Raw genomic sequence first — 10209 nt, 5'->3', positions numbered from 1 at the left:
TAAATGGCGTTCTATCAGTCACAACGATCACGATTCCCAAATTGCCAAGATAGGTCAAAGTAACCCTATATTCACCCAAAGGTTTATTCTGTCATACAGAACTTGAAATATATATCCATGAAAACCCCATGCAAGTTTAGAATATGTGCAAAGTTTAGATTACAGCAGTTTCAAAAACTGAAGATTATCTCTGAGGTCTTTTCCATTATATAGATTATTATTATCACTTAGGATCTGTTTGTTTCTGTAAAATGTGTTATGTCAGTGACTAGATGTTAGTCTGCGACACTTGACATCAATTATGTCGTGTAATAATTTGACGTCCACGCAGCCCCACCAGTGTTGGGAGTAGCTAAGTGGTTAAAGCGTTGGCTCGTCACGCCGAAGTCGGGGTTCGATTCTCCACATAGGTGCAATGCGTTAAGCCCATTTCTGGTGTTCCCTTCCATGATATTACTAGAATATTACTAAATTAAACTCACTTCGTCACTCCACCCGGGCTACCGATTTCCAAAATAAATGTGTATGGTGTGGGAGGGGGTTGTGTTATACTTGGAATTTACATAGAAACGGGTCTTTCTGTACATTTCAGAGATAACATCAGACTGAAAAGTTATTCTGATATATCATACTAACATGTTGTCAGGTAAATATCTTACTGGTATGCTGCCAGGTAAACATCATATTAATATGTTACCAGGTAAATATCATACTAATATGTTGCCAGGAAAATATTATGTAGTATGTTATGCATTACGTATCATTTCTACATGAAAATTCTTTTGATTTTACTTTGTATCTGTTGACTCTGTTGATAAGTGTGATTGAGTTAGTTAGAATGATTTACGGAAAGACTATTGCCTGTATCACTCCTTAAGGTTCATTCTGTTCAAATCATATCACCAGAAAATTTATTAGTCATCTGATAAGAATGAGTTTTAACATGCTGTTGTTTTTTCATAATTGTAACTGAACATTCTGAAAGACATATAGTTGTAAATTCAACAAGAAGACAAAGTCATTAGTATCCCATGCAGCGGCATAATACTCTTCATGAATATGTCTTCTAATTATGATTACAGTGTGTCAGTGTTTTGGTGTGCATATAGCAGAGTGTAAGGAGAGTATTGTAATGTTTTACAGTTCTGATCTGGAAAAGAAAAGAATACTACCACCAAATTCAGTCGAGGTCGAACTTGTTGCCATGGAAACTCAAACTTGTTTTATTTACAAATTCTAAAGTACCAAAAAGAACCACTATACCACTAAGCACATCAATGTGTCAAGAAGGATAGTTGACGGCTCCGGAAAGGGTACAACCATCAATTTTAGTCAAAGGCAAACTTGTCATGGAAACCGCCAAAAATAAAATTCACATACTGGTTTAATCCCAAAAAAGCACATCTAGGGATCATGGTGAAAATGGCGAGCATGTGTACCAAGCTTGATAAAGCTAAAATTTGGGCTATCTGCTCCGGACAAACTGACATCCTCAAGGCCACAGCCTAAGTCATGGACACCGCAAAAAATATAATTCACGAGGTTCTTGAGAACCATTTAGAAGTCGGTGTTCTAATATACGACAAAATGTTATGGATGTCAACGTCTTCTTTATTGTTTTCACGACGTTTCTGGGCTATTCCTTGCCTATGGAATACTGTAAGGGACATTCTTGCGATCTCGCAATGTCCCTTACAGCATTCCATACTTGCCCCTTCGTTAAGTGGATGCCAACTGACAGTTTAACAGGACTATACTAGTAGTGTATATGAAGCCAGAGTGATGATTTTAAGCATGTATATACAATTATAACACAGAAAAGATGAAAAAAGAATTTTTAAAAAATACAAAAGCTAGTATGGTGTTGTTACAATGGATTAAGCAACAGAAGGCAACATTTTGTTGTGTAACATAATGCATGTCTTGATCGGCACATCTAAGGACCATGCTGGACATGTACCAAGACTTTGATGAAGCTAGCATGTATAGTTTGGAAAATCTGCTTCGGACAGGATGACGTCCTCATAGTTACAGCCTAAGTCATGTTTCCTTGGAAACCGGAAAAAAACCAACAAAATTCATATTTGGGTCTAACCCCCAAAAAGCACATCTAGGTATCATACGAATAATTTACGAGATCTGCTTCGGACAAAACATTGCGGACGTCAGGACGCACAGACCGAACTCCTGTCTATATCCCTCATTTTCGATGTTGCGGGGGTAATTAACCGGTTTTAGCCGGTCACGCCTGGAATATATGTTAGAAGGCAATATGAAAGTTGGAGCAGGACACAGACATTGTATGAGCTGTTTCATAGATTACAGTCACAGTTCATTAGAACGACTGGCCATGGTCAAGCTGCCTCTCAAAGATGAACTTGGTTGGTTGCCTTGTTTTTTAACGCCGCATCTGCAATATTCCAGCAATAGGGCGGTGGTCTGTAAGTACTCGAGTCTGACCCCGCATTCCTGTGATCAACAGCATGATCATCGATATACGCAAATGCGATAGGATGACCTGTGTCAACCAAGTAAACGAGTCTGACCTCATGATCCCGGTAGTCGCTTCTTACGACAAGCATGGGTTGTTGAAAACCCAAACAGTGATCAATATCATGCTCATCATTCTACGCAATAAAGGACAGTTTCACAACATGTTAACCCTGACATGGTTTTAAACATATTTTAGTCTTGAGAATCGTATTCGGTACAATTTATACAATTCATAGTATTTCCATATATATTATTTACAACCTTCCTACTAAATGGACACACAAGAACAGAAAGAGGGTAACAGTGGAATAATTCCAATAAATATAAGAATACTTTTGATTGACAAGTGTATGTTTGAACAATTTTAGATATGTATTGATCTATGCGAACAGTCAGACCATCATTGCCATTCATTTGTGGCTCATAATTCATATTCATGTTGGAGACACTGCGTAAACTGTACATAAATATTTTCACTAACATTTTCACAAGAACAACTGCAGTTATCTTTTTACATATAAGGATGATATTAGTATTTCAGGTTTAAAATCAACGTACAGAGGAGCAAACCTATGATTATAACAACATTAAATATAAAAGAATTCAATGACACGCTTTTCCCCACTTCAACTGGATATTCATTCCCATTTTAATTGCTGATTTAAAAATACGAAAATTTGACCTTGTGAAAGAAATCGTAGCCACAAACTGGGTATTATTATGTCTAAAAGCGACGTCCAAAATTGCGTGTCCCAACCATGTTTCAATATCATAACAGCGACTTGTGACTTTTAACGTAACTCTCAAAAGTCTGCTTAAATTTCACGAACGTTTAAGAAGCAGCTGTGCTTTTAACATTTAGTGTGACCAAGTTAAGAAAAAAAGTCAAACTTAATGCCATAATACAATATATCTATACATAATTAGATAGACTATTTTGAATATTTAAGATAGGCCACAGCATTAATCTCAATTTCTGGCTCGTCACTCAATATCTTTGCTGATAAAAGGACAGAATGGATACGAGGGGACACTATTACAATGATAGTATCTGGGAAAGGGACAACTAACAGGACAAATGAGTGAGTGAGAATGGTTTAATGTCCCTTTTCTCAATATTCCAGCAATATCATGGCAGGGGACACCAAAGTTGCATGAAAATGCATGATTTTTTACTGTTAACATAGAGAAAATGGAGAAAGTTAAACAATACATTTTATCAAGCAAGAAATTAGAAACTGTGGAAAAATGCACTAAACTATGGTAATTTAATTTGATCACGGCATTTGAGGTAATATAAGACCAGTTTCTCTTATTATCCAATAGAGCTAAGCAAACGCATTTAACGTGTGAGATGTTAACATCCATTGTAATCGTGAGGATCCGGGTTAGAACTGGTGAAGATCCGGGTTAGAACTGGTGAAGATCCGGGTTAGAACTGGTGAAGATCCGGGTTAGAACTGGTCTTCAGCAACTAATGCTTATCGACAGAGGTCACACACGGCATTGGGTGGTCAAGCTCGCTGACTTGGTTGACACACGTCATCATATCCAAGTGATCCAGTGAGGTTGAACACTGGGTTGTCTGGTTCAGACTTAATAATCTCGCACCTCTGCTAAGTGAGTTGTCCTCCAGGATTCGTCACAAATCAACCAACTAATTAATGTCTGTATATGGGCTGGCATCAAATTAGGTTCTTCTGTGGTAAGTTAAGATCCCTCCGACTGTAGGATGGCCTCAAGATCCGTTGTTTTCTTATCAAGATCTTTCGAAATCTTCTCCATTTCATTGGCCTTTGAACGGATTTGCACAGCAACAGCAGAGGGCCTTCTTTCAATTAATTCCACAGCATTTGAAATCAACTTGTACACGTCTAAAGGTACTAGAAGGGCAGACAGGAACACTCCTACAGTCTTTGTTATCTGCAGTCCATTTAAAACGATGTCGTCCATAACATCGAAAACAGTTAGCAGCAATGCGCGATGTGCTACAGTCCACATAGATGTTAGAACAACCATCTCTTTCTCGTTCATTTCCTTTCGAAGGTTTTTGCAAACATCCTCGAATGTCGATAAAAGTTTTTTGGCTTCTTGGATATTTTTCCTTGTCTTTGCTCCCACAACAAGTGACGTTGCTACTTCACCTACACCCCCTCCAACACCTACAGCAGCACCAATCAGTACAATGGGCATCCCAGCGGGGCCAAGCATGAAGCCTGATATTGACAGAGCTGATCCTATGAGTCCCGTACCTGCACAAATCACTTTCGATAGTCGGGTGTTTTGCTCAAGTTCATCTACATCTGCTGCAATTTCCCTCAGTCTTTTGCACATTTTCTTGGAAAGGTTGTTGCATTCTGTGAATGTGCTGATGAGATTCTGTATGTCACCTCTGCAACATATAGAAAAGCAACAAGGGAAATGTAAACTGTATCTACTTCTGTTACTTCTTATTTGCCTTGGTTCATGTTGTCAAACTAGTTTCTGTCTGTCTGAGATTAGTTTGGGATCATTTTGGAAAATCTTCATGAAAGGTCTACCCATCTGCTGTTTGTTTTGGTTCATGTTATCAAGTCTGTATCGAGGGGGTGTCTGGATATCAGTCTGAATATATAACCATTTCAAAACTGATGCTCTTGAACACGTGAGTATCATATTCACAAAATGCATTTCGTTGCTGTCAATTATATCTTCTGCTTCATGAAGAATTTTACTTTGAAATTAGCAAATCACAGCTTCAGCAGATTTCCTTACAAGTGATATATATTTTGAGTAATCAGTTTATATCTTTTGTGCCAACATCTCATCCTCTGTTCACCGGGATGGTGGGGTAGCATAGTGGTGAACGCATTCGATCGTCACCCCGAAGACCCGGGTTCGATTCCCTACATGAGTACAATGTGTGAACTCGTTTTCTGTTGTCCCCCGCTGTGGTGTTACTTGACTATTGCTGAAAGCGCAGTAAAATCTGAACAAAAGATAGATGTATTGTATGATATATAGCGTCTGCATGTTGCTCTTAATTTGACGTATTCCTTATGACATCCCCAAGAATTCATGTAAACGCTCAGAATATCATTTCCTAAATAGACGGATTAGTAAAAAGAACCTTGTAACTTCTCCAGCACATCATTGATGGCACATGAAAGTAACACTCACCCCGGATGCTCGCTCTTGGCTCAACATACTCCTATGGCGCTGATTAGATTCTCAAACTTTTGGCTTCTTATTTGAAACATGTCAGGAATGCATACTGACTTTGCATGCTTTTCGAGTTCTGTTACTTGTGTAGAGAAAGCCTCCCTCGGGGAGATGTCTGTGAGTGATACAACTTCCGTGAGAAAAATGAAATTGTCTTTTGTGTAAAGTCGAACTGCATCAGTCAGGTCTCGGCCAAGTTGGCAGTGAGAATGTCCACAGAAGGTTTACTTACACCGTGGACGGTTAACACAAATCCGAACCTCCGCGGAACCAAAATGACAGCTTCACAGAAAATTTCAGGCGGAAGACTAGCGTCGTTATGAAGCTTTAACGCAGCTCGCATGGAGTCTTCAACGTATGCAAAACACGGTACTGTCGACCCATCGTCATTTTCTTCACTGAGTTCTGATGCTCGATTAATCAATATTTTTGCAACTTCTGCTTTTCTTCTGCTCAGACTTTTCTTAGGTTCCGTAGGTTTCCCTAAAGCAGCAACAAAACAAAATAAGCAAGCACAAAACTGAAGTTACAAACTGAAACGTATTTATATGAAATGATTATTATATGTGGGACGTTGCAAATAAGCAGTAATCTAGTAATCTGCATGCTTTGACTACATAATATAAGAAATCATACTTTCTCTCCGACAGTTTAGAGTTACTTACAATCGTAGAGCCTTCCTGTATCATCTGAAATTATATCATCAGACAACTTTGACGGTCGTTAATACACACACACACACACACACACACACACACACACACACATATATATATATATATAAATGAAATGTGCCTACACATGATATTGTTTATCAACTAATACATATTCCATGTCACCAATTTTACATATTCATAATGATATATACTCATGCTTTGTCCACTGACATTAATTCATGCAAGAGAGTCACTAAGCACAAGTGAGAACAATAGGTCAGCGATATGTTTGGTTTGGTTGTTGTTCAACGCCGCACTCAGCAATATTCCACCTATATTCCAGCGGCATTTTTCCACAGTTTCTAATAACGAAGTGGAAGCACAGTTTATTGCAGCTGACGGGAGATTGATCCAGGCTTTTATAGTTGACGGAATAAATGAAAAGGCTAAATATTTTAGTCTTGTATCGGGCACAGCATAATTTTCAGCATTAGGTAAGTTACAATGAGAACAATTCATTAAAGACAGACGCGGCGATATTATGTTTAATCGTCTAAAATAAGCTTAATTTACGCTTTTTCTTTCTCTCTGATAACAAGTCCCAACCAGTCTCATTATAAAGAACTCTACTCGGTGTGCATTTGAGTAGACCAGTTACTATACGAGCTGCCTCAAGCTGTAGTCTCTCCAACTTGTTCGAATCTTCAACCAGACATCCATTTTCCATACCTAACATGCATATTCAAAACATTCTTGAAAACGTTTTCCTATTCAATATGTGTTTAAATTTTCTTAAGGCACCAGTCATTTTAGAGTTTTTTCCACAATATTTCCGATATGATAAGACCAACTGCCATTTGAAGAAAAAGTCAATCCCAAATGTGTGTGAAGGTCTACAGTAGCTATACTAACTCCATCAAATTTTGTTTAGTTGACTGTGACTTTCTCGTATATATCTAAAGCTGCATCTATGCTGCTGTCTAATTTGCTCCAAAAATCTATTTTGTTACTCTCTGGTCTGTAAACGGTACATAATATTAATAATTTTTTATGAAGAAATGTTTTTATCCAAACTGATTCATAACTGACTCAAAAAGTCGCTTAAAATATAGCTGTGCGCGACTGTATTATTCGTTTAAAAAAGATTCCAGTAAAATGACGGTATTACCTCTCTTATGTTTTCTGGTCATTCCACCAAACCACTCTTCTGGACAGATTTGTCTAAGTTGGCCATTGCGTACTTTCTATGATACAGGTCCAGTTGGGACATAAAACAATAGTCCATTCATTGGAGCAATGGAGCATTCCAAGATAATTTCACCAAACCTATTGTAAGTCTCAGAGATGCTACAGTTGGATAAATCAGAAGGAATAAACTCCCCACTATAGTTGCAAAACAGTGTCGAGTTGATAAAGAATACCTTCAGTTGCCGAATGACCCGTGTATCCACAAAACCTTGGGGAATGCCTTCAAGCTCGATTTTCTTTGATTTGTGTCGTTCAAATGATTTTTCCTTTTCTCCAACTCCGAGAAAATATGACCCGCCTTCAGGAAGTTTTGCAAACGCTGTCAAGTACTCACGTAGCCCAAGGTCCTTCCAAATGTAAAGTGCCGTTTTTTCGGGATTATTCTTCAGTTCTTCTTCAAGAAATGATGGTGGTTTGAACCGTTTGAATTGTATTTCGCGGCTTTCCTTTGAGAAGCGTGTTCCACGTATCTTTGGACGCTTCCTCCTCGCTTGGGGCTTTGAGATCAAGATCTCTGTCACAACCTCGGCGGGAGCTTCTGGATCCTGTCATCTAGAGCAACGCATGTGTTCAGTTCTTGTGTTACGAACCTGGAGCTACCATTTACACAAAAAAGAACATATTCCCTATACCTCCTGTCTAATTCTCCCAACGACACAGTTTCAAACGCATTGGAATAAAGCTGGCCTCGTTCTAACAAGGAATTCAATTTTTCGGCCACCATTTCATCCAGGTAGCCCAGGTAGACATCGTCCTGTGACAGACCGTCAATGTGAATAAGTATTGAACCTCCATGTGAATTCATCAAGGCTGAAGCATATTTTGCAAGAGTCCCACACATTGCAAGTCGTTTGGCCTTTCTCAGGTTTCTCCCAGACCTGTCTGTGGGAGGATTAATGAAACTTACATCCCATTGTAATTTGAAATAGCATGTGTGAGGGAAACTTCTTCCCTCGATGACAGGCTCTCCGGCATGAATTCTTCGCCGGAGAAGTTCACATTTGTCACATTGCTCATCATCTGTGAGGAAGAAAGGTTATTCCCATATTAGTATGAGTGAGTGAGTGAGTTTAGTTTTACGCCGCACCCAGCAATATTCCAGCTATGTGGCGGCGGTCTGTAAATAATCGAGTCTGGACCAGACAATCCAGTGATCCAACATGAACATCGATCTACACAATTGGGAACCGATGACATGTGTCAACCAAGTCAGCGAACCTGATTACCCGATCCCGTTAGTCGCCTCTTACGACAAGCATAGTCCCTTCTATGGCAAGCATGGGTTGCTGAAGGCCTATTCTACCCCAGGACCTTATATAGTTCATACCGTATCCAACCTTTCCACATCCTCTAGATACTTCAACATATTTTCAAAATATAAAGTTTCTTTGGTTATTTCCTGAGTCACCCGACGGAACATTGTGGTCAATATCGCTCACTTGGTTGGTGCATGCCATCTTGTCCCAACTGCATAGAGGGGCGGTGGGGTAGCCAAGTGGTTAAAGTGTTCGCTCGTCACGCCGAAGACCCGCTTTCGATTCCCCACATGGGTACAATATGTGAAGCCCATTTTCTGGTGTCCCCCGCCGTGATATTGCTGGAATATTTCTAAAAACTGCAACACTGAAAATTACCTTGGTCATTAAATCCACCTTGTGCACTCGACATGTCTGGACAGTGTCCTTCAGCCATCTGAGAACCCATATGAGAAACTGTAAAAATATAGATATGTGGGGAAAGGGGTATCGTCATAAGACTTTACTAAATGTGTTAAGATTCTTTCGGGCCTAGCTGTGAGAAGTGGATAAGAACCTTTTCAAACATATGAAATCAAGTGTACTTGTACATGGATATCCTGGCACCTTTTTTCCTATAGACAGAGGATGCCGTCAAGGACATCGTGTATCACCATGCAGTTTTATCTTATGCACAAAAATTATGGTTATACTTTCTCCGATCGGTAGAATTTTGAAATCACTATTACTTTCAAAATCAAACCATCTATTTCCTCAAATCAGTCACCCCCCAGATGATAAAATAAATAAATTTATTGTTATTTATTATTGAATTATTATTAACAATTTTTTCTTGAAAATCGTGTATATAACTACAGAAAAACACAAAGAAAAGAAAAAAAGACATTAAACTGAAATGATATGTTAAACCTATGTATGTGGTTTAGTTAAATATCTAACAAGGTAACGAGGCAAAGTCTATAAACAATGCAATGCACACGCTTTTCTTATGAATACTAGTAATCAATCCTACTGCAGGGGAATATATTATGAAGAACTACAAGAAATATATCAAGTCAAAACAAATATCTTGTATTTATTAATTAATTTATCATGGTATCAAATCTTCCACAAAGACAAATCATTTTTATTCCAAAACACAACAGTTTTCTCCAGTATAACCATTCACTATATTCAAACGTAGTTTCAACTGAAAAGAAGAGTCACAGGTTCCAAAACGTTTTACTTGTTTTTTACTAGACCCTACAAAAAGTGACGAAAGCATACTGAAACATGAGTCTCATTAACCTATTCATACAATGACCTTCCTTTTCAGACGAGCCGAATTTCCTCTGTGAAAATGAAAATACACATCA

At 38.5% G+C, this 10209-nt stretch overlaps 1 pseudogene; it reads right to left on the bottom strand.

The window, feature by feature from the left end:
- Nucleotides 1-4203: 4203 nt before the first annotated feature.
- LOC137259472 (uncharacterized) lies at nt 4204-9290 on the bottom strand (annotated as a pseudogene).
- Between the last annotated feature and the right edge of the window lie 919 nt (nt 9291-10209).

The sequence above is a fragment of the Haliotis asinina genome, chromosome 13 (genome assembly GCF_037392515.1).
Source record: "Haliotis asinina isolate JCU_RB_2024 chromosome 13, JCU_Hal_asi_v2, whole genome shotgun sequence".
NCBI classification, from domain to species: domain Eukaryota; kingdom Metazoa; phylum Mollusca; class Gastropoda; order Lepetellida; family Haliotidae; genus Haliotis; species Haliotis asinina.
Note: the sequence above shows the minus strand (reverse complement) of the source record. Positions and strands in the feature narration are given on the sequence as shown.